We start from the raw sequence: 25,250 nt of genomic DNA, 5'->3' as shown, positions 1-25,250 counted from the left end.
GGTACATACAAAACCAATGCAGTATGCATTGTCATTAAATTAGATGATCTGAAGCTGAACCTAAAAGAATTGAAGAGACTGGTAGGCACAGTGCAAATTGGACGAAGCACCAAAGAGAAAAATGATTATGAGAAAAGTATCACTGTGGATTAAAAGGTTACTTTTAAGGCAAGCTTTTTATATTTAGGTGAACGTGTCTTAAAAGCCCAAAATAACTCTGAGATGCCATTTAATGTACTTAGGAAATTTAGGGAAAGGTGGCACTTCTTAAACCTTTGTCTGAAAACCTCACTCCAAAGAGCTGAATATATGTTGATTTGATGAAACTCCAAAAATTAGGTCGATGATTTACATGAATGACAAATTGTATCCCATGGCAGAAGCATTGACTGCACAACTCAAAGATTCAATTCCTGCAATCCTTTCCTGAAAGTCCCTGCTCAGGTGTTAAGATGCCTGCTCCCTTTTCTATTTAAGCCACACTACTTATCCTGCCTTGGAAGCTAATTGGTATCATGCTAGACGTCTGGTTGTCTGGTTGGCAAAGCCACACCAAGCACCATTCTGTGTGCTACTTTCCGCACTGCAGATCTTTCCTCATTGGCCCTAATGTGGTTTAAGTTTATCTAAGGGGAGTTACACTGTTTGAGGCAAGGGTCCAATATGTCTCTTATATCAGCTTACCAACAGACTTCCGCCTATTTTATTGACATTCTATTACCCTAGGTGAGTTTATTCTCCCCATCTTCTAGGCATATGCCAATCTAAGCTGAGTTATCTCACTGTTTGAGGTAGGGCCCTATCTTTCTCCTATATCAACTCAACAGCAGAACTCTGCAGGATTCCCCTCAGTAAACAATACAATATAGCTAATACAAGCTTTCCTTTTACATATATTTCTGTGATCCAGGCAAGCATGTCACTCACAGATGGGACGCATATCTGTACTTATTTGCCATCTAAGCCTGGCTGCTGAGAATGGTCTTTGACATTTCTGTAGCTAGGATTTCTTTAAATGGCGGGGTAGCTAGCCCCACACATAACCCTCAACCAAAAGAACAAAGACATTCCAGCCTTCGAGAAAGAGAAATCTCCTTCACGAAGAACTATGAGGCCCTTTGGTGAAAGCTAGAATTCCATCTTAGCTACAAAGCAGATCCACCTGCTTTCGACCAAGACCATCACCATCCGGACATGGAACGTGAGAATCATGCACAAGACAGGCAAGTCAGCCCTAGTGGCAGTGGAGATGACAAACTACAACCTTTCCCTGTTTGGCATCAGCGCGACCAAATGGACAAATTTGGACAGAAAAGACTGGTTTCAGGAAGAATCCTAATGTATTCTGGACATGAGGTAGAGAATGTCCTGCATACTAAGGGAGTAGAACCAATGAATATAGATAGCAGCCAACAGAGCTACAATTGGATGGAAAGCCTACAGTCCCAGAATCATTACAGCGACCTACCACAAAAAGAAAAAGAGGATCAACATTATCCTATGTTATACACCTATAAATAATAGCAAAAAAGAACATTTTTTTACAATAGATTCCAGTCCATCCTCAATAAATCCACTGAGAGAAACATTGCCATATATATGGGGGATCTCAATGTCAAGACTAGAAGCGACAACACCGGAACGAAGAAGTCATGGGCAACCATGGCCTTGGCGGCTTGAACAAGAATGGAGAAAAGCATGCCGATCTCTGCACCCTGAACAGTCTGGTGATAGGCGACAGTGTATTCCCATACAAAAGAATACAGAAGACAGCGTGGGTGTCATCAGGCCATTCAAAAGAAAATCAGATTGACCATGTCTGCATTGGCAAGTAGTTGTGGAAGTCCCTGCAGGATATGAGGAGACGAGTGGGCGTAGTGTCAGACCACTAGCATGACATGGTCAGGCTGAAGCTAAAGATGAAGAAAGCTTGGATGGAACTGACCCTAGCGATACAACACTACCCTCCTAAAAGATGCACAGAAACAGAGTGAAAACTCAGGTACCCTTAGCAACAAGTGTCTAGCCCTGCAAGAAACAGAGAGCAGAGGAGAGCCAGTAGTAAGTCAGTGGGAGAAGATCAAAGAAACAGTGACATCAACCTGCCAGGAGGCAGGTTGAGGACTGGGTCCCAATAAACTGCAGCATAACCAATGGATCTCCACAAGACTCTCTGCAAAGCTTTGGTCAAAACCAGCCAAACAAGAGCAGAAAAAGTGAATGCTCAAGGTGAGCACACCAAAACCAACAAGGAAGCAAGGCGAATTGTAAGAGCAGAAAGCAAAGATTCATTGATAGTCTTGCCACAAAAGCCCAGGAAGCAAGCAGCAAGCCATGGAAACTTAAAGGACATAACGATGAAATTCTTCAGCAGATACAGCAAGCCAGAAAGACCTGTTAAAGACAAAGCTGGGATGATGTCATGGGTAGTAAAGGCCAATAATGAAGATGGGTGTTGCACCTGGAAGAACTGCTGAACCAGTTTGTGCCACTGTCTCCACCAGGCATACAGCCCAGAAGCACTTGCCAATCAACTGAAGTACACCAACCAATGATGAAATACAACAAGCCATCAAACATCTGAGAAATGGGAAGGCATCAGGACATGACAGCAGTCCTGCAGAGGCACTGAGGCAAACATTGAAGCATCAGATGATATGCTCTACCCATGCTTGGAAGGATCTGAGAAGAGGAAAAGGTGCCATCAGACTGTAAGAAGGGGTATGCCATCAAGATCCCCTAGAATGGCGACCTGAGTAACTGCAAAAACTTAAGAGGGATATCTCTTCTATCAAGCCCAAAGAGGGATATCTCTTCTATCAACCCCAAAGCAAAGTGTTTTACAGAGTTATCCTTATTAGAATGAAAGAACAAGTCGACCCTCAGTTGTGCCAGCCAGCTGGCTTCTGGAAAGATAGATCCTGCACAGACCAGATTGCAACACTGTGCATCATCATTGAGCAGTTGATGGAATAGAACTCCACCTTCTATGTTAACTTCATCGACTATGAGAAGGCATTCAACAGCATGAACAGAGAGGCCCTTTAAAAACTCCTCCACCACTACTGTGTGCCAGATACTCTTACTCTTAAGAAGCATCAGGTACTCTTACGAGGAAATGACCTGCAAGATAGTCCAGGGAGGAAACTCACAGAAGTCTTCCAAGTGAGACCGCCAGGGTTGTTTGCCCTCGCCTTTTCTCTTCCTGCTTTCCATAGAGTCAATCATGAAGACATCCACAGCAAGGAGAAGAAATGGGAACCAGTTGACACCTTGGATGCAGCTGAATGACGTTGATTTTCCTGATGACCTGGTCCTCCCCTACCATGCCCATCAGCAGATACAAGAGAAGACCCACGATGTAGCAGCCATTGGAACTAACACTTATTTGGCCTTTTGAAGAATTTGTATTGCATTGCTAACCTAGATTACTGTAATGCATGCAACACAAGCCTCCCAGACAATTAGGTCACCAGCTTAGGTGGACCCGGTAGCTCCAGTCTTCAGGTTAAGAATCAATTTTGCACAGGTTCTTGGTGTGAGAGATTTTTTCGGGCCCTATGAAAGAATATGTTAATAGATTCACAATGTCAATCCCAGACCTCCCATAAGGAGATGGCCACTCATGTGAAAGAGATAACAAAAGACCGCCTGTGGGGAAGACAGGGAAAATAAGGGAAAGGTCCCATTGATGCAAAGACACTGGAGGCTGAGGATATGGCTCTCTCAATTGCACCAGGGCAGTATTTGTGCCAAAAGTTTCATCCATAGAAATCAAAGGACTGTGGTGGAGAGCAAACAACAGTATAGATGCATATGGCAGATTGTGTCTCTCTTGGGAAAGGTTTAACAATATGTGAGAGAAACAAAATCTCCACAGGAGGCTTAATGTGTTTCCCATTACAGAAGCAGTAAAGAGCATTAGGTGAACCACCAGGAACCCATCCACCAGCCTTTGGGAAACAGCAAGATGCCCTGCACCTTGAGGTGAACCAAGGTGGTAAACAAAGCCACATCATAAGAAGGCAAAATTAATTAAATCCCTAGGGAACTCTTCAATGCCCATAGAACATTTGCTTTCCGGCGGCTCAGATTAGAGGAATCGACCCAAGTAATTTGGATGCATCCGGATGCTTCCGGATACGACTTCCCATTGACTTCAATAGGAGCCTGTGTTCCAAACGAGAACAAGGGCTCTCATTGGAGTAAGGGGTGGCTGGTGAAAATCGTGCACCACGTGGCAGGCACACAATGGTGCCTGCCAGACTGTGCATGGTTGGAAAGGGGAGAACATATGGGTACCCCTGTGGGCCCCATTCAGAAGGCCCAAGGTGAAGGGGGGCTCCTATGGCCCCCAAAGACAGAATCCAATAGCTGTTTTGTTCCGGGCAAACCGAATCGGAACGGCTGTCCCAATCTGTCATCGTAAATGCTCGCTAGGAAACCGTGTCCATAGAGCTGTACGAATTGACTCCGAAAGGCACGAGCTATATGAATGCCTTTTGGAACCAATTCAGTCAGCCCAAATGGTTTCCAGGCATCGTCATCAGTCGTTCGGAACTAGGTACGATTCGGTTGGAAACAAGTACTCCGTGCCCGATTCGTCAAACCCAAGTCCGGTTCGGAGCCCTTTTGAACGGGATCGTAATCGATTCCTTAGTCTGTGGGTAACACCCCCTTTGCACAAATCATAAGGAGTCCATTTTTCTCATCTCTTTCTCAGGTTGCAGGCTGCAACATCAGCAGGTTATCCCACACTGGACATGGGAATGACATTACTTTCTCGTGCACAAAATGGTTTGCAACATTAGTTCTAGAGGTCTTTCAGTTAACACTCTGATTCCCTATGTTCCTTCGTCAGGCTCTTTCTCTATCTCTAGTAACAGTAATGTATCTATTCTACAACTATCAGTGCATGTGAATTCCTACAAGGAATGTCATGTTATGAACTGGGCTTTGACATTTTTTGAGAGAATGTGCTCTGCTGTTCAAGTATGCCCGGAGAGCCATTAAAGGTCTACAGTCGCTTAGCTCTTTTGCACATTATTGCTGTAACATTGAAACCTCACCATGTACAAACACAAGTGATTCATGAAAGCACTGGTCTTTGAGCAAAGTGAATAAAAAGAGTTAAAAAACAAAAAAAAAGAAATGTCATGTTAGCAGAAAATGGAAAAGAATTTATGGAGGTTGGTGAAATACAGGCCTAAATTGTCAGGAAAAGTTAAAGCATTAACTCAATGGGGCACATTTAATATGCGTTTGCACATTTAAACATAAATGAATATAGGTTTCTAGCGCATTAGATTCCCATAAAGTAACATTCAGTAAGTCTCAAAATAATCAACTGTCAATATAGCTAGGAACTACACTTAAATCAAATATATGAAATATTAATGCAAATATCACATAAACCTGCTACAGTTTCAGGGGAAATGACATTCTGTATACATGAGGATGGGTTTTATTAATTTTCTAGCCATTAAAAGTTATTCTTGATATCAAAGCACACATTATGAAATGTCATTTTAATGGGAAGTTCATTATCTACTAAGTAAGTATGGATTTAATTCATTAGGACTTCAATTAATATCACACTCAGTTATGGCAAAACAGATGATACGAGTAGGTTCTCTAATCCTACAGTGAATGCATTCTTTAATAATGATGTTAAGTGTAATTCTTATATTAATTTGTTAAACCACACAAGAAACATATGCTTAGTGGATGTGCATGTCATGTATCTGTTAAGAATTTGAGATGTGTTTGTAATGTATAAAGGCTTGACAATATTGCGCTGCACCAAGGCGAAAGGGGAAAAACACAAAGAAGGGAAAGAATACAATTAAAACAGCTGGAAAACTCCCAAACTCTCCAAGAGGTCCTAAATAAAAAGAAAAAGTAGCGCCTAAAAAAGCAAGCAGTCAAGGAACACAATAATGAGTCCATGCACACAGCAGGGACAAAGACAAGAAGATATAGGTAAGCCTTCGAAAGCTGATGAATGAGAAGCAAGTGAATAAGAGTGACAATGAAGCCACCCAACAGTAAACAATGAGTGGCATCTAAGCCCACCGTAGGGTAACACAAGGTTTAAAGAAACCTAAAAAGGTGGCAAAGGTGCAGTGAATGACGTGAGCTGCAGATGCTCAGCCTTACAACAAGCGAACACTGCTAGGCATACAGGCTAGTGTTGCGGAGCATCCACAGGGCCTCCTTGCTGCTTATAAATGTTCTCAAAGGAAGCTCTGTAAGCATGACCCTTTCGTGCAGACAATATGCCCCAGCCACCATGCACCGGTAATCCGGCAACACTACGACAGGGAACGGCAGTTATATTCCATATAGGTACCCTCTATAGGCACAGGTAACATTGCAACCTTTCACCTAGGGACTGACCTTTTACCTAGATACAACACTGCATTCACAATGTAGGTTTTTCCCTAGTTCGAATCTCCAACATTATCCATGAGGTTTCTCGAAAGCACAGCAGGACTACCATCTCCTGTATAATATATCTGTATAAAGTTCAGGCCCAAAGTCACCCTTTAGGCCGACACAGTAACACAGTAAGGTAGGACCCCTGGGGAGACATATGAGTTTATATACATCACATCTGGCTTAGAAGGACAGGGGAGACCGAGACTTCCCGGCTGACACACTGACCAGAGATGCTGAGGTTCCTGCATGCATACGCTTCAGCTCGCAGTGGTCTAACATCCCTCAGGGTGTCCAACTCGAGACCAGGACGGGTCCCCATATTCTCTCATTCTCAGGTAATGGGGTTGACTAGATCCTAGAGGGATTCTTGGCATAACACCTACACAAATGCTAGGTACATTTAGTTATATCTAGTTAGGGAGGCATCGTAGGAGTACACACTTTTCTATCATGTATTTTATGTGCTTCTATATATTCATGATTACTGTAAGATGGTAGAGCTGTACCATTCTTTTACTTTCATAGTACTTCTAATCATATATCTCTGCTACTGTCTAATGGTTGTTGCAGCTCATCTATTCTACACTAGAATAACAACTGTTCCATACATTCTTATTGAAAAAGCCCAGCCTGTTTATTCTGTGCATCTCTGAGACATACTAAGTGAGCATGAGTGACTGAGCGAAAGGTAGTATATTGTTTCCATAATTCTGAGGATCAGGGTTGTCATGTTCTGAGGTTGCCGAGAACTATTCTCTCCCTGACAAGAGGAGATTATAGTGGCACTGTGAGCTCGCTGATACAGACAGGCTAACATATCCAGTGGGGGCTGCACTGAATCAGTCTGCCACCAATCTCCCAGTTTATGTTATGTTATGTTATGTTATTTATTTTTTTTGTATAGCGCACGGCTACTCAAAAAGAGTGTCCCGGCGCTTTAAGTAAGAAGAACTGCAGCACAATAACATAACACATTAAAAAAAAAGAGAGGAAAAAAGCACAGAAAGAGAAAACAGCGGAACGGCCTACTGAGTAAACAGCCAGGTTTTGAGGCCTTTCCTAAAGGCAAGTAAACTGGTGGCCCCCCGGAGTTTGAGCGGCAATGAGTTCCACATCTGTGGTGCCAGCAATCCAAAGGAGCGGCCTCCCAGGCGGGCTCTCTTCACACGCGGGACAGCCGCCAGGAACAGAGATTCTGACCTCAGAGAACGAGCCGGATGGTAAAAGGCAAGTCTCTTTTGGAGATACTTCGCTCCCACCGCATGGAGCGCTTTATAGGCCAAAGTCAATGCCTTAAAGGCAATCCGTTTGCGGATGGGAAGCCAGTGCAACGTCTGCAGCAAACCCGCAGCACTTACTCGTCTGTTCAATCCAAAAATCCCCCTAGCGGCAGCGTTCTGCACGACTTGGAGCCGCTGTAGCAGGTACTCTGGTAGGCCCAGGTAAAGAACGTTAGAATAATCTAACCTAGAGCCGACCAAAGCCTGCACAGTCATCTTCCTGTGCTCCTCCGACAAAAAGGGCAGAAACCTCCGCAGCATCTTTAGGAGGCCGAAGCACGTTATCCAAACAAGCAGATCCCGTATAGGTTATAGAGGAACTACACAACATGGCGCCGCCAACGTTGGTTGGGTACATATTTAACAGTAGAATCTGAGTAGTTCAGTCGTGCTAATCTCAGAGACCCGTACTCACAAAACACCAAAGACGTCTGGAGTGGGTGGGCACAAAGTCCTACACAGCCAAGTAGGCGAAGAAACCCTATTTATTGGCTGTTGGTTGATCAAGCTTGAAGGACACATTGTTCCTAAATTGTGCATAAACACCTTATATTAGTTCCCTTGGAAAGCTCTTCTTTACAAAAATGACTGAGACCAGAGATAATGTAATAGTAGATCTAAACCTCTCAGCCAGAGAAGAAGATGCAGACACACTACAAATTGCAGAAATATGTCGAAATACAATCACCCTGAAACTGCTAGAGCATTGTTTAACACCTCAGGGTGGTGAAGTAGCTATCTTGATTGAGGCACACGAATCATACAAAACAGAGGTATTTTATTTGTGGGTTACATTCCCAGCAGCAAATGCAAGAACACAAACATTTCAGTCCTACACTGAAGAAGATGCACCAGTGGAATATGGTCCGTTTGAGGACATTGAGGTACCACTCACATACCAGGAACACTTATACTGGCTTAAAGGCGCCCTACCCCATATAAGAAGAAGATTGAGACTCGGCCCACTCGGAAGAGAAGGGGCAACATGGCCAATATTAGTGGTCTACACACCACATCCTGACATTGAAACAATGGCAGTAGGAGACTTGCTCACACAACACAAAGAAGTGATAAAAATCTACAGAAACTTGATGCAATTCGTCATGAAGACACTTACAGTCCAACCAGCAGTAGTTGCAACAAATGAAACTCAAGCTCAGGGTACCGCAACTAAACTCACACCACAGATATTACAAGCGGGAATGGGCAAAATTCCCACAAAACATGAACAAATGCCATTCTGGGCAGCTCAGAAAATGACACAGCTGGAGGCAGTATTCCCGAATACTACCCTGCATGAAAAACACAGAATGCTAACAATCTGCTTTCCCATGGGGATAACACCACAAATAGAGGCCTGTACCACTTGGGGTACAGTATTTGCTACCATTTATACCAGGACTCATGGTATTCTGTCATTAGCGGTGATACCAGATATATTGAGGCAAATACAGATCGAGGACGGAGCAGAACCTGCTCTGAACTTAGGAATGAAGTTACTAGGTAACTATGCCCAGGTATCAGCCATAAAATTAGCTAATATTAAAGGGGAAGCAGCTTCAGTGGCTATCCGCCAACGCCTGCGGGAGTTCAGTTCTTTAGAACAGGAACACGAACTACCAAAAATAATTGAAACTGCATATGCAGAATTAGGCAGAGGCAGATTGGGTGGAAAGCTTTAAAACCACAACTAATGGGCAGTCCTGAAAATGACACTTCCAAGCAGACACATGCTTCAACTAAGAAGAAGTGGAAGAATAAAAAACAACCAAACTTTAAAGGAAATAGATCTCAATCCCAAGGTAGATCTCCTCCACAGGATCCCTCCGAAAAGAGGTATAAGCTTAGGATTAGGGATAATATTGGGAAACCTAACAGGTATCAGGATACTGATACACGATCCTCTTGTTCCTTTCAGGGTTCATTAAAAAACTCAGGGAGGGAAGGATGGTCAGACAGACAAGAAGAGCGTACAAACTCCAGAGACAAGCAGCATGCTCAAGATTATACTTCTAAAAAAGAGGAGAAACCAAAGCAAAAGCCACAGTTCAAAAATAAGAAGGTTGCAGCTCTAAAGATCAGTCATGCACAGAATTCTGAGGACTCGACTACTGAACAGGGAATGGGCTCTGAAGGTGCTAAACAGTCCGGCAGAAGTAGCAATAGCTCACCAGAACCTGCTGGAATTTCTGGTGATAGTGGACTTGAATGATGATATCACAATAGAAACACCCGATACTAGGGTAAGTGTCTCACATAAAGTATTTGAAATAATACTCCAGATGGAGGGGGACAAATGTAGAACAGTGAGAGGTCTCTTTTGGGAGAACCATACGCTTGGCTATGACATTTTGTTACCTGAACGAGATTGGCCGCCAGCATTCGTCATGGATTGCCCTAAAGGGGAAATGGTAATTCTACTGGCATTCTCAGACATATTCCCAGGCACCTAAAACACACTTATGCGCCGGAGTAGGTGGTAACCCAGGCTCCAGCATTATACAAAACCTATGTTAGATGGGATGAGGATTCAACCTACCACATAATTCCTTTAAAAAATACTCAAACTGCACAGAGGCAGTATACAATAAAGCAAGAAGCTTAAAAACAGGTCAGGGAGATCTTAAATCAACTTGAATACCAAGGGGTGATCGAAAATTGCAGCTCATTAATGAATAATCCTTTGTTTCCGATCATTAAACCTGACAATTCATATTGTTCATTTTTAGATTATAGACATCTGAACACTTGCACTAAGGCATTTGCTGTCCAAAATGCACAGAGTGATGCATTAATGAATAACATTGTGTGGAAAAAATATAAAACGACACTAGATATCTCAAATAGATTTTTCTGCCAAAATATAGTGCCTGAAAGCAGACATCTAACAGTATTCTTCATCGCTAGGGTCACATCAACAATTTTGTCGACTCCCCCAAGGGTATAAGAACAGCCCAGGGTTGTTTTCGGCCAGAGTAACTGAGGTACTTCAAAATTTGGATGATAAGGCACTGTCCTATGTGGATGATATTTATCTGACAGACGATGACCTGGAGGTACACTTGAACAGAGTGAATACCATAATTTTGGTATTCGAATCTGAAGGATACAAATTTAACTTTAAAAAATCGAAAATTGCCCACCTCAGTGTCCTGGTTTTAGGATATGAGCTTTCAAGTGAAGTGAAAAGCCTGGCAGCCAACTTTTTTAGAAGAATTTGCGCTGCTCCAACCTCCAAAATCATTGAAAAATTTACAATCAATACTGGAATTCCAAACTTTTGGTAGAACAGACATTTTGGATTACGCAGAAAGAGTAAAACCTTTCTACGATTTAATACAACCTGATTTTTCAGTAAGACAATGGACACAGGAACACACTGATACACTTCCTTAAAAGCTGACATGATAGCTTCCAAACACTTAAAAAGACGCGTACACATACGCAACCTGGTGATCCGTATCTGGGTACACCTATCTTAAATATAATTAAGGTCGAACTGTACCAATTGCATACAAATCACATTTGTACACAAACGCTGAGATGCGCTTCGAATCTACAGGAAAGATTCTGACAGAAGTACAGTCTGTTATAGTGAGAGAAAGAGCATTGGCTAAGGGGAAACAAATAATAGTAGTGACTCCAGTTCCAGCCTTAGAGGCTGCAACAAAAGCAAGTGTTCCTAACTCTAAAGCCTTACATCCGATATGGAGACAATGGGCTAATTCTCTCACTGCAACAGATGTAGAATACAGGTACGACCCAAATTTAAAGACACAAGCATTCCTGCAATACGAATAAGAATATCCTCTACCAAACAAAATAATGCCTCTAGATCAGTATGAATATATAATTTACACTGATGAATGTGCTCAACTGTGTTGATGTCAACGACACAAGGGGATTGGGTAATTCATTGAACCTGGCTCAACTGTCCCAATTCATTAGCTCCCCATCTCATGGGGGGGCATACATTAGATGTAGTCTGCTCCAATTTCCCCCTAAGTGTTCATGAACCTTTTCAAGTTTCATGGTTCAATCACTTTTTAATGCACTTTTCTTGGACCTCCTGCGAAGAGATCCACTCAGGACAGACGATCTCAAAAAATAGAGCCCACTGCACTATGCAGAGTTCTGTCCAACACCTGCCCTATCGCTTCCAAGGATTTGGTTGGCGATCTAGGGAGTTTTAATAATTGGATCTCACAGACTCTGGAACATCGTTCTCCACCTCTCTCTAACAAGTGAGTGAGACACACCCCTTCCAAACCTTGGTTCCGTAGCGAGCTTAAGTAGTTAAAGCAATAGCGTAGCTGGAGACAGGCCTACTGCCCACTGGCTAAAATAGCGCTTAGGAAATCCCAGAAAGAGTACTATGCTGCTATCAAGAAGGCTAAAGGCAACTTCTACACGAAGTGCATTGCACAGTCCAAAAAATAACTCAAAATAAATCTTCTCTATCGTTCAAAGTTTTTTTAATCCTTGTGCAGAACGTATTGCCTTCCCTGCCTTCAACTCTTGGTATGAGAAGCTATCCGGTTTCTTTATAGATAAGATTCAATGATCCAGGATCGTTTCAGGACGAGTATTCAAGGTCAGGAGGGACTTGCGACTCAGAATGCCCCCGTCTCGGATTCAGCCCCCTCCTCTTTGACGGTATTTTCAACCATCCATCTGTTGGATTCTTTGGCCATTCTCAAATCCCTGAAATCTGGTTCACAAGGCGATCCATGTTTAGCTATGTATTTAGCAGCAGCTGCTGAGGTGGTCAACTCCGAAGTTAATAATATTAGAACATATCACCTCAGACTGCCACAGTTCCACACAAGTGGAAACAGGCTAAACTGCTCCCTTTGTTGAAAAAGCCCTCTTTTAATCCTGCTCGTTAGCTAGCTACCGACCCATCTCACTCCTCCCGGCATGGGGAAAGTGTGTGAGAAGGCAGTCTATAAACAACTTTCCAACTTTGTTGAGACTTTCAGTGCCCTCCACCCATCCCAGTCGGGATTTAGAGCCACATACAGCACTGAGACTGCACTTGTGGAGATGTCAGAGGCTATTAGAGAATCCTTGGATACAGGCGGCAGAGCGGCCCTGATTTTATTGTATCTCTCTGCCGCCTTCGACACGGTGCCTCATCGTCAACTTTTGACCCCTCTCTCTTACATTGGAATCTCGGGCTCTGCTTGGGACTGGATTACATTCTTTTTAGAGGACAGAACACAGCAGGTATGGCTGGCCCCGTTTTCCTGGTCCCCAAGGAAGGTGACAACGGTAGTTCCACGAGGCTCCACCCTGAGCCCTATTCTCTTCAACTTTTACATCATGCCTCTAATCTAGCTGGCAGAGGAGCTGGGAGCTATGATCATAGCTTACACTGATGATACTCAGCTCCTCTTTATGTGGAAGGAAAAAGACGTGTCCCTAGACTTAGCCAAAAACTGTCTCTCAGCCATTTTTAGCTGGCTTGGAAGGGCTCAGCTCAAAAGCAATGAGGACTTAAAGGAGCAGAACACATGGGCTTCTGCTGTACTATTAATAACTCCTTCTCTTTTTCTGGGGCATTGATATATCACCATCCAGGCAATAGTAAGGCATTTTTTGACTCACTCGGAGAGGCTCTTAGCGAAGCTATGCTCAGATATGCAAATTTTACGCTACTTGGTGATGTCAATCTGCACTTAGAATGCTGTGATAGTCCAGGGGTTACATCTTTCCTGGAAACAGTCAATTTGCTGGGCATGAAACAAATGGTCCAGGGACCAACACACAGAGCAGGGCATACCCTGGATGCTGATTGTACCAACTTTAGCTCACTCCAGACAGGAAATCCAATTCCACAGGTCTGACCATAGCTTCATTCCGTTAGCTCTCTCAATCCCTAATATGGATAGTGGGGCGAGGAAGATTGAAGTAGGGGCCTCAAGGAAGGAATGGCACAGTCTAGCCACTAATCCCTCCCTGCATACAGTCACCCAAGACAAGGTTCCAATACTTACAGGAAAACTGGGAGAGGATTCTCGCCGGTTCCATAGTTGGATATTGTCTATAGGCGAATAATTGGCCCCGCCTGAGCGTACGGTCAGATTGAGCAAAAGTAAAATTCATAACGACCCTTGGTTCTCAAAAGAACTGGAAGAACTTCATCTGCAGTCTAAACAGTTGGAACGCAGATGGAGAAAGGGATACAATGCATCTAACCTACAGATCTTTAAAAAGTTTAGGAAAATATACCATTCAGCCATTACATCAGCAAAAAAAGAATATTTTCATAATAAAATAACTCTGGCAAAACATAATCAAAAAGAAAACTTCACAATTGTAAAATCTTTCACAGATCCCAAAGGTTTACAAGTAGAAATTCCTCCCTCTCAGAAGTTATGCAATGAAATCGCAATATACTTTGAAGATAAGATCAAGGCTATCCAAAAGAACTTCGTAATTCATGACTACTACGAGTCCATTGAGGGACAGGTGTCAGAAAATGGAGATGGTAGATCTGGCCTTCAATCCTTTCAAATGACCACGCTCTCCTAGACCAAGGAGGCGACCCTGGCCTGCAAATCGGTCTCTCCATTGGACGCCTGCCACCACGACTTTACTACACCATGTCATTGATATTGTGAACCCAGTGATCAATAACATGCTGAATTCATCACTCTCTAACTGTAGTGTACCGGATGAATGGAAATTTGCCACAGTGAAACCATTGAAAAACAAATTAAACATCGATCCCTCTAATCTCTCTAATTACAGGCCCATATATCTCTTACCAATTTTAGGTTAGCTCACAGAGAGAATTGTATACAAAGAACTTTCCAGGTACTCTGAGTCTACACAGATCTTCCATCCCCGCCAATCCGGTTTCCGACCAAAACACTCGACTGAGTTTGCTTTACTCGAGATATCGGATACCATTAAATTCATAACGGACGACGGCAAGAAGGCAGTCTTGATTCTTTTAGACTTGTCTGCCGCGTTTGATTCCATCTCACATAACATCTTGATAGCCAGATTGAGAGCTTGTGGCATATCCAATTCCGCATTGGCATGGATTACATCTTTCCTGTCAAATAGGAAGCAGGTGAATTTGCTGGGAGCTTTTCGCTCACCAGCATGTGCCGTTTCTACCGGCATACCACAGGGGGCTTCTTTAAGTCCACTCTGATTTAATATATACATGGCCCCTCTCATCTCGTTGATTTTGACCTATGGGATTGAAATCACATCATACAATGATGATACTTATTGATCCTGTCATTAGACAAGAATTCTACCGATACGGAAGAAAATTTCAAATCTTGTTTCACAGGAGTTATAAAATGGATGAAAGATAACCATCTCTGCTGTAATACTGACAAAACAGAAATTCTACCCATCGGCAAAAACAACTTTTTTCAACCAAAGGACTGGTGGCCAGATGATACCATAGCCCCTCATCAACGGTAAAGGTTGCAAAAAATCTAGGCGTGTGGTTTGACTCCTCCCTTTCTTTTAAACCACATGTCCTGAAGACAACCGGTACCTGTTTCTGGCTTATAAGAACCCTGAGAAAGTTTTTCAATCTGATTCCGCTGCCAAGAAAACAGTGGCAGTGGCTCTCATACTATCGCGGCTGGACCACTGTAATAGTCTCCTTGCAGGAATCAATACAACTATCCTGGGGAGACTACAGGTAGTCCAGCACGCTATAGCTAGACTGGTTCTAGTAGACTGGTTCTAGAGCTGTTCTAGTAGACTGGTTCTAGGGCTGCCGTGTAGGGCCTCTGCTGCACTTAAGACTCTCCACTGGCTTCCAGTCCATAAAATAATTCTGTTTAAACTATTATTGATGACTTTTAGAGCACATCGTCATCTGGACCCGATATATCTCTCAGCAAGATTCAGGCCTTATACTACCGTAAGAACTTTGAGATCTAGTGCTGCAAGCCTGCTCAAGGTGCCGAGCTTCAAACTGGTCACTAGAGGCGGGAGATCAGCTTCTGTACTGGGAGCAAAGGCCTGGAACTGTATGCCAAGGGAACTTAGAGTAATTGAACAGGAGGGGCAGCTCAGAAAAGCATTAAAGACATGGATCTTTTGAATATCTGATGCCTGCTGTCTAGACCTTATCTAGGTCTTGTTCTATACAACAGAATCTTGTTATTTACAGCGCCAGGAGACTCCGGTAGGAGTGACAGTTGCGCTATAGAAGACCCACCTTTCATTTAATTTAATTTCATTTCATTTCATTTCACAAGTCCGAGGTTCTTCTTTATGGGTCTTTTTCTCCCAATTTTAGAGAAGACTTATGGCCTGCAGACTACCTCAGGCTGAACTCTATTGGCAATCCGATGTAGAATCTGGGGTTCTGGTTTAGTGAGGACCTCAGATTCTCACTGCAGATAAAAAAACTGTCTGGAGTGTGCTTCGGCACACTCAAATCACCGAGAAAATTTCTGCCATTGCTGCCCAAATCGGCTAAGGAAATGGTGACCTGTGTGCTCAATTTGGCACGCATTCATTACGCCAATGCTTTATATGTTGGCCTTCCCGGATACCAGTTAGAACAGCTGCAAACTATTCAAAACGCAGCAGCTAGAGTGTTGTTGGGCATCCCTGGCAGATCAAGTACAAGGCAACATCTCCGGCATTTGCATTGGCTCCCTGTGGTGCAACGCGTTTTGTTCAAGGCCCTCACCCTTGCTCATGGCGCCTTATACAAATCTGAGCCGCCATATCTGAGGAGACGCTTTGACTTCTGTGAGCCCCAAAGACATCTGAGATCAGCAGCACAATGCCTAGCAGTTATCCCCCATGTCTGCCTTGCTCAAAAGGGGGCAGCTCTCTATCCTCCAAGGCAGCCAGCATGGAATGCCCTCCCATATGAACTGCGAAACACTCCGGATCTCATACTTTTTAAAAAGCAGTTAAAGACCTTGCTTTTTAACTAAATCTCAACTTCTCCTAACGCAGCTTCTCCTGTCTCCTGTAGTTGGTTCTCGCGCCTGGTCACGCCTGAGTATCCGTGCACGCTACAAGTGCTGAATAACATAACATTACATAACATAGGAAGTAAACAACAATATAGCGCGGCATGCGTAATCGTTAAAGGTCGCATGCGGGATGGAAAGTTCCACCCAAGTTGCACAAAAACGCAATCTCTAGGAGACTGCATGGCACAGCTGGCAGAGTTAAAAGTCTTGATACTGGCACTGGTAAATACGGATCAATAATTCCCCACAATAATTATGTGCAATTCATTTTACTGTGTACAGTCATATAATGAATACTTGCAGCACTAGGTTCAAAACGGGTTCAAGGACGCAAAATGTGGCACAATTAAGCATAAATTGCTATTGGAACAGGTAGTAGAGTTGAAAACGGAACTACTGAGGGCTCACGTGATACATACACTGAGTAATGAGCGTTATGGCATTCACATTGAAGCCGCAAAGGGGGCTGTACGCATGGCTTCTATAGCTGCAATCACTGGTTCTAAAACGAGAATAGACGGTGAGATTATGGTGGCTGTCATTGCTTCACGCAAAAACAGCAAAGCAGTACCAAAAAGGTTTCCACTCAAGTACTCCTACAAGTTAGATGCCAATAACATTCCATTTGCTCAGATTCCTGGAGTGGGGGACAGAGTAATTCCAAACATATAAAGTAGGTTAGGTTTAATTCTAGCAGCACAGGAAGGGTTAGGTTCTACACATGCAGGAGTGACTGCGACTGCTTCTTTATTGAAATAACGCTATTGGTGGCCTGGATTAACAAAGCAGACTAAAGACTAAGGGCTAGATATAGGTTATTTAAATTTACCGATTCGAAAATACCGAATTTTACTGATTCGGTATTTTCGAATCGGTAAATACTATGTAGATAAAAAATCAGTAAAAATTACTGAATCGTTAAGATTCGGTAATTACCGATTCAGTAATTGCCATTCATTCCTATGGGCCTGGAGGCCCATAGGAATAAATTTCAATTACCAAATCGGTAATTACCAATTCGGTAAAATAGGGAAAGAGTCAAGGGTGGCAGGGTGCCACTTTGACACCCTGTTGCACCCCTCAATAGTGCTTGTGTGCACATGTGGCACACATACATGCCCTGAGGGCATGTATGTCTGTCGCATGGCACAGGTGTAAAGGTATTCGTTATTTACCACCAACTAATAGCTGGTGGTAAATAACGAATCCTGTAAGCACAGAAGCACTCTTCAAAGTGCTTCCTACATTTCATTTACCGATTCGGTAAATACCGAATCGGTAAATAATGATTAGGTAAATACCGAATCTGTAAATTTGCCACCTACATAGGAAAAGCCTATTACCGGTCGGTAGCGGCCGATTTCGGCCGTTACCGACCGGTAATGGCTTTCCTACATCTGGCCCTATGTCTTGAAATGCGACATCTGCCAGCAGATGATATGCTTATTAATATCTGACAAACCACTAGCGTGCGTTTACTTGGACCACTGCAGCCCCTTACAAAGAGATGGGGTTTACAGGTATATCATGGTTGAAGTGGATTCTTTCTCAAGAATCCTATGGGTCTGGCCCCAATGCTCGGCTGACGCTCGAACTGTTATAAAAGTTTTGCGAGCCTTTATAGGGACATACACAATTAGCACATTGCATTCTGACCAGGGCCCTGCGTTTAGCTTTTGGGTTTGTGAGGATTGGGTGTAGCATTGGGTGTAGCATTGCGGTAGTCCTCTTAGTACCATCCCAAGGGAAATTCGGTTGTGGAGAGGAAAAAAGGAGAAAAGATTTGTCTCAATGGACCTAATCAAACCACACTATGTGACCGATACTGAGTAGTAGGCCACATGGACTCCAAAGTAGCAGACGCCCTCCTCTCAATTCAAGAAGTTCAAAAGGAAAGACTCATCACATTCGAAGAGTCGCCGGCACGGAATGATGGACTATACAATAATGCTATGTAACTCGTTCCTCTTGAACCTGAAGTTCAAATTCAAAATGAAAGTGAAAGACAAATTTCAATTTGACCAAATACTGATGTCTTCATCAACCTGCCTCAACATGAACAAACTACGAATTCCACAAATCCTGATGCAATACCAACAATTGATCGAACTGCTTCTGGCTACTTCACAAACTTTGCTACGTTTTCTTTGGATCCAAGTGAACCTGAAACGATGCCAGCCCAACAATCAAGCAAGCATCAAGTTAAAGACTTTCTGAACTTTCTTAAAAAGACTTACCTGGTATCACCTCGGATAGAACTATGGGTAATAACCGGGATAGTTTTCTTTCTTTTCTGGAAAGGCATAGTAATAGTCTTTAGTATGCTTATTAATGGATAATACCTTCGACAAAGCTCTGCAGTTCAAAAGGTGAATTTAATTTTAACCACATCAATCATCTCTTCGAGAACAAAGAGACTAGTCATCAGTTAACATTAAAGCAGTTCCAATACCCGATGGTATAGTTTGGACCATGTTGATTTCGATATATTTGGTCCAACCAAACTTTTAAGAATTCCTAATTTATTTTATCATTGAATGATATAATTACCTGAAGTACATTTTCCGATGATTGGGACTTTGAAACTGTAAATAACATGTTGTCTGATTTGGAACCATCTGCTGCGTTTTCTAATAGTAAAACATTGGAAAGCACACCCGATTTGGAAACAATGTACTGTTATCAACACTATGGTCATCACTTTCTGCATAAACCTGCTAATCCTAGAAATGTGTTCACATACCACCAGTGGGAACATTGTCCACCACCGCCAAAAGGCAGTTTAAAAACATTTACACAAACGTTTCCATATTTTTAGTTTTTTAATATGTCTCAACCAGCCTCATATTATAATAAGGTTGCACCAACATCAGCACAGAAAAATATGTTACCAAACAGATTTACTCTGCTTCCTTTATTACCCAGTTGTCTGCACAAGGTTGCCACTTATGGAAAGACACCATAGACTTAAAAACAGTCTGGGGTACTAAAGAATGGCAAGTTTAGGAAACAGAAGCTTTGTTTAGAGCATGCCTTATCCCTCAACAGATCATGTTTTTGAATGAGACAGTGCAACAAACGTCTTAAATTAGACTAGCCAAGAACAAAGACTTGAACACACCTCGGCAACCAACTCCACCACACACCGAGGGTAACATAACATCACAAAAAGAGGTTACATCATACAATGCAATACACTACATCAGACCCGATTGGATGAAATGGTTGATTTGGCCCACAGACACCAATAGTTGTCAGGCAAGATTCAAGGATAAAACCGAAGGGTTTAGTATCCATAGGCCATATCCATGTAATGTATAGAGAGAACATCCAGGGGTAGTGACATCCTACTGTGTTGGGAAGTTGTGCCTTGATTGGCTAAAAACCTCAACACTCACACAGGTGAAACAACACTTATCCTTACTGTCGCAGGATGTGGATTTTTTACTAGGTCCCAGGAAGCCACGTCAGAAACGTTTCATTTATTGTGTCTACAATGAAATATGGAAAATATCCCAACAAGAGGCCGCAGAGAGACTGGGTGAGATAGACCGTATAAATCTGGAAACATCTATAGCAGTGGTAGACAATGGATTAAGTACATTGACCTCCAGGATATATTCCTTAGGCAACATTGTATCTTCTGCAATAGACATACCAGAACTAAATTTGGCCATTTTACAACAAGGGCAATCTCAATTACGTTCTATTATGTTGTTAAGCTGGACACTGCAATCTTTGCGTGCAGGCTATGTGCCTTGGCATTTTATCAACAGCATATCGCTGTTTTCTGAATACAATCTAACAGATAAAAAGATAGAAATGGCACAAAGGGGAGCAAAATATCCAATGCTGTGTATCGAAAAACAGGATAGATTAGCACTTATAGTGACAGAATCACAGTCCACAGAATGGCTAATCCATGGCCAGAAAACTCTACCGGTTACAACTTTTCCGTTTCAGTATTGCCTCGAACAAAAGCAAGCAGGCAGATATGATAAAATCGGTAAGGAATACATTAAGGAATCATGGAAATTACCATACAGATGTTGATGCCGGAGTGGGGACCGAGAAGTGTTTCTGAGTGGTAAGAACTGTGAGAACGCTTTAAGTGGATCACTCATATGTCAGGATATAATGCTGCACGGGGCTTGTAATGGTTCTGTAGTGAACGTGTCCTGTCACTTGAGGGGTGCACTGATTACTACAGCATTCAGGCTACTTTGACATGGGAGTTACTTGATACTGAACAGTCAAGGCTGCAGCAGAATGCTCCCGGGCATCGCACATCTATTAACCGTGAGCTCCAGGGTTACATGTTGTATGCAAGTATTATTTCCACCGACACATACAGTCAGGAAGGTGCCATTATGGCCATCACTGAATGTTTCTTTAATACAGTTTGATGCTCTAAGCAGAATGAAAGCCATGCTTTTACAGAAGTCTGTGCCCATTGCCTCCGCTAGAAAGACTTTTGATCTCCAGATCGCAGGGTCTTCGGCAGAGATACAGTCGCTTATCCATACAAACTGCCCTATCCAATTTGCAGAAATGGTAAATCGTATCTTTAACATGTCTGATAAGACAGGCATAGTCCACCTATTTAAGACCATAGGTTCTGGACTTCTAGGCACCTTTCAGATGGTAAAAAAGAAAGGATCCCTTGGCGGACAACACTTAAGATAAAATCATATGCTATCTTGCATACACCATAGTAAGCCCATGTATTAGCAGTGGTCTCTAATACTTGTGATACACAAACAGAGAAATCTTTATAAAAAATCACTTTTTTATTTTTTGGTAAAAAAACGTCATAAATATTACATTTCATAAAAACAAGTTATAATTTCATTAACAACATACACAGTATCATCACCACAATGTTCATCTGAAGTTCATAAATCTATTACACACATACTGTTTTCCAGACAACAACCTATTATCATAGTGTATCCACTACAAAAAAAGGGGAAAGAAGAGGAGAGACAAACACAGACGTTTAAATTTATCATAGGAAAAAAACCAAAATTCAAGAAAGGCTTATCCTGGACCCGCCTAATTTGTCTTGTCTGCAGGATAGACTTGGTCACTTGATTGTGCAGATTTAGGCGTCGACGCGTTTCGATGGCTTTTCACTGTAATATACCATCTTTATCAACACAGAATAATAGGTTTCTCCAATAAAAAGGCACTGGATGGTTGCCACTTTATAAAAATCCTGTAGATAAACATATTTCCATAAATATCATGCATTGATGCCACATTCCTGTGATCTTACATCATAAACATTCGGTTTATAACTCTGAATACCTCATTCTTATCTGAGTATATTAACAGGAGGTCCTTAATCCTATCTTGCTCACGTATGCATTTTCTGCACCGGTGACTGATCATGGTTATACTTGGGTGCAGTACATGTTTTACACCAGTAACATGTGCCATTCTATACAGGGTAAACATTATTCAACAGTTGTCATGTCAACATCTCTCTATATTCATACTTGTCCAGTTCTCATATATGGGCTTGTAGAACTATATTCTGGAAACCCTACATCATCCTTATGGGGATATTACACATGTATATAAATAATCCTCCCCCCTCTGGGTTGTAACACCCTATATTCGAAATGTATTTTGGTCTATAGTTACCTTATTGCATGTTCCTTTTCTGTGTTTCTCTTGATCCTATGTTGTTTAAGTGTACAGACATCCTATTTATGCGTTAATTCTGTAACATAAGTGGATTATGTTGTTACTATTGTCTATTATACATTGTAACCACACTTATTACGCTGTTTTCTGGGCATTATAGAGCATTTACCTTTAGGTCCTGTAGTTTTTCTCTATGACAGACCCTTCACCGCCTGTGATCTCCCTTCGTATTTTCTAGGGGAAAATGTAACAATAGGCTTTTATCTTTACCATACATCGTCCTCTCTTTATTGTTAAACCTAGCCTTGTGATATTGCTACTATACCTACTTTAAAAACAACTTCCCAGTTTGATCTCTTCTTAATCTCGGGAGGGCGGGGCGTTGCACCAGCAGTTAGAATAGACTCCAGCCTCAGGAAATAATGCCCTGGCAATATCATCTGTCGGGGAGGGAGACAGGGAATTTACTCATGGTGGGCATAACAATATATGACCATAGTAAGACTCGAGCTCGCACATTATCCTTACCCAATAAAAATTCCGCAATGGCATCCATGGGGTGGATTACGACTTCTGTCCGATCCTATGGTTCTATATAAGTAAAGACATAAATATACACAATTCATGTCACTGCTTTATCCCATACCCACTGGTTATACTCTTAATAATCTACTCAATAGAGAGTTTTATTCCTCCTTACCCTGGTATCACTCGGAAACTCTCCTCCACACCCAAAGCATCTGCAGCACAAACCGTCTGCCACCGAAAAACTGCTCGGTTTATTACGTCTATAGGTGTCTTTTTAAACAGCTTATTCTCAGCCCCCATTGGTTAGTCCTGAGTATTTACAGGTGGGAATTGTTTCTTTCGTGCTTATTTGTCCATTGTGTGTGAAAGCTCGATACAGCCCGCGCTGTGTTGTGTTTCCGCGTTCCAAGCCTCGGTTTGAAACGTGGGAAGCGGCGGGTTTCAAGCCTCCCTCTGGCACTAGTTGTTGTGAGTGTCAAGCCTCACTTCCATATTGAAAATTTTAATCCTTAAGTGATATCCCGACTGCCTCACTATGGCAGTAATTAATACCGCGTTGCGAACCTCGCTTACATATCGGGAATTGGCCAATGGATACTTTACAACTAAATAATGAATATTTCCTACTTATGAGTTTATTCAATTAAAAAACGTTTCATTGCCACAACTTAGGGACTCTATACCTACTTATTTCTTTATTTCTTTATTTGATCACTGCCAAATTAGTATATTATGTCCGGGATCCACATGTATTTAACCCTTAACCCATTATGCCTACTCTAGCTTATATTTATTCGTTTGTCTGTTGCGACCTAAACCCCACCTAATACTGGCAGATACATTTTTGGTCATTATAACCTCGAGCTTGCCCTTTAGTATCCATTCTCGGGTACACCTCTATATTTTGGCTATAAAAGAAACTCGCATGTCCCATTATAGTTTGCTAACTGTATTCTTATTTATCACCTTCATTAAGATTAGTTTGGCCTATGAAGCCAATAACTTGCCACCAAATGTTATGGGCTGTGTTTTGTTTTGAAGTAAGGGATGATTGTCAAAACACAATGTGTTTCTTTTTGGTCAGGTTCTGATAAAATTCCAGAGTTAACAGTTTTACTGGCTAGCTACCAACTTCATCCATTCTTCTCTGGAATTGAGGCCTTTGTCTATTGTGTCAAGATAGCACATGAACCATTGTTCTCGTGTCTTCCTTAATGCTTCTAAATTACCTCCTCTCCTGCTAACATATACTTTTTCCAAAATAAACCAAGTGAATTGATTACAGTCATGGTTATATTTTTGGAAATGGTCAGTGAGAGGCGCGTTCTCTTTTTTGTTTTTTACAGATGATCTATGTTCTAATAGTCTGATGGCGGCGGCCCTAGCACGCGGAGTGTTTGCTTGGACTTCGGTGCCAGGCTCGGGAGGGGGAGGAGGTGAGGTGTCAGTGTCGGGGCAGTGGCAGTGGTAGGAGGGCTGAGCAGGGCACAAGAGGGGACGGAGTGCAACCATGTCTGCGGTGCAGCGCATGAAGGTGGCGAACGAGAAGCACAGCAAGAACATCACTCAGAGGGGAGCTCGGCCCAGGCCACAGGCGAAACAGCTGCCTGAGGAAAAAGCCCCTGTTGGTCCTTGGCTGATTGCCCTGTTTGTCTTTGTGGTTTGTGGCTCAGCAATATTTCAGCTGATCCAGAGCATCCGATTGGGAGGTTGAGGTGTTCCGTTGTCCCCTGTTTGATTCATCCTCTGTCCCACCTGCTGGCAGTCGAAAACAAGGAATTCTGAGATGTATCCTGCCCCTTTCCAAGGATACCCTGCTCAAGGTCTTGGAATAAACCAATGATGAAAGAAACCTCAATGCAGCGAAGAACTGTTATCCCCTTCTGCCATGACTTATAACCATGCTTTCCCATTTAAAACTGCACAAACTGGGATGGGCGCATTACTAGCCTCCTTTGTTAGCGAAACTAAAGACCATCTCGGTAGACTGCCATTCAAGAGACAAATGTTTGATGTGGGGCCAAATGTATCATCTCATGTTACCAATGGGAAAGAGTTTCTTTTTTAAGTTTTACTGAGGAAGCCCCTCCCACGCACTTCCTCTGCTGCGTTGGCGACTCGGCTTGCAATTATTTTAATTCAAAACCTACATGAGCAAAAACAAAACCTACAGAAACTTTATAGTATTGACAGTTTCTCTCAATGAGAAATGTGTTCTGTTGTCCAAAGTCTCAAATGTTTGTCCCCTTATTTTTGACTTGGACCTTTCCAAAATGGTGGCTTGATTATCCAGGATGCCTGTCTGTTTTTTAATCCTCTTTCCCCAAACAAAATTGCTACCTCTTTATTTCTGTATGCTTTTCCTCCTGCGTCA

At 42.5% G+C, this 25,250-nt stretch overlaps 1 pseudogene; it reads left to right on the top strand.

The window, feature by feature from the left end:
* The first annotated feature begins 24,339 nt into the window (after positions 1–24,339).
* LOC144824583 (stress-associated endoplasmic reticulum protein 1 pseudogene) lies at positions 24,340–24,788 on the top strand (annotated as a pseudogene).
* The last annotated feature ends 462 nt before the right edge of the window (positions 24,789–25,250 follow it).

Source organism: Lissotriton helveticus, chromosome 3_1, assembly GCF_964261635.1.
Source record: "Lissotriton helveticus chromosome 3_1, aLisHel1.1, whole genome shotgun sequence".
NCBI lineage: Eukaryota > Metazoa > Chordata > Amphibia > Caudata > Salamandridae > Lissotriton > Lissotriton helveticus.
This window is presented reverse-complemented; position numbering and strand designations above follow the sequence as displayed.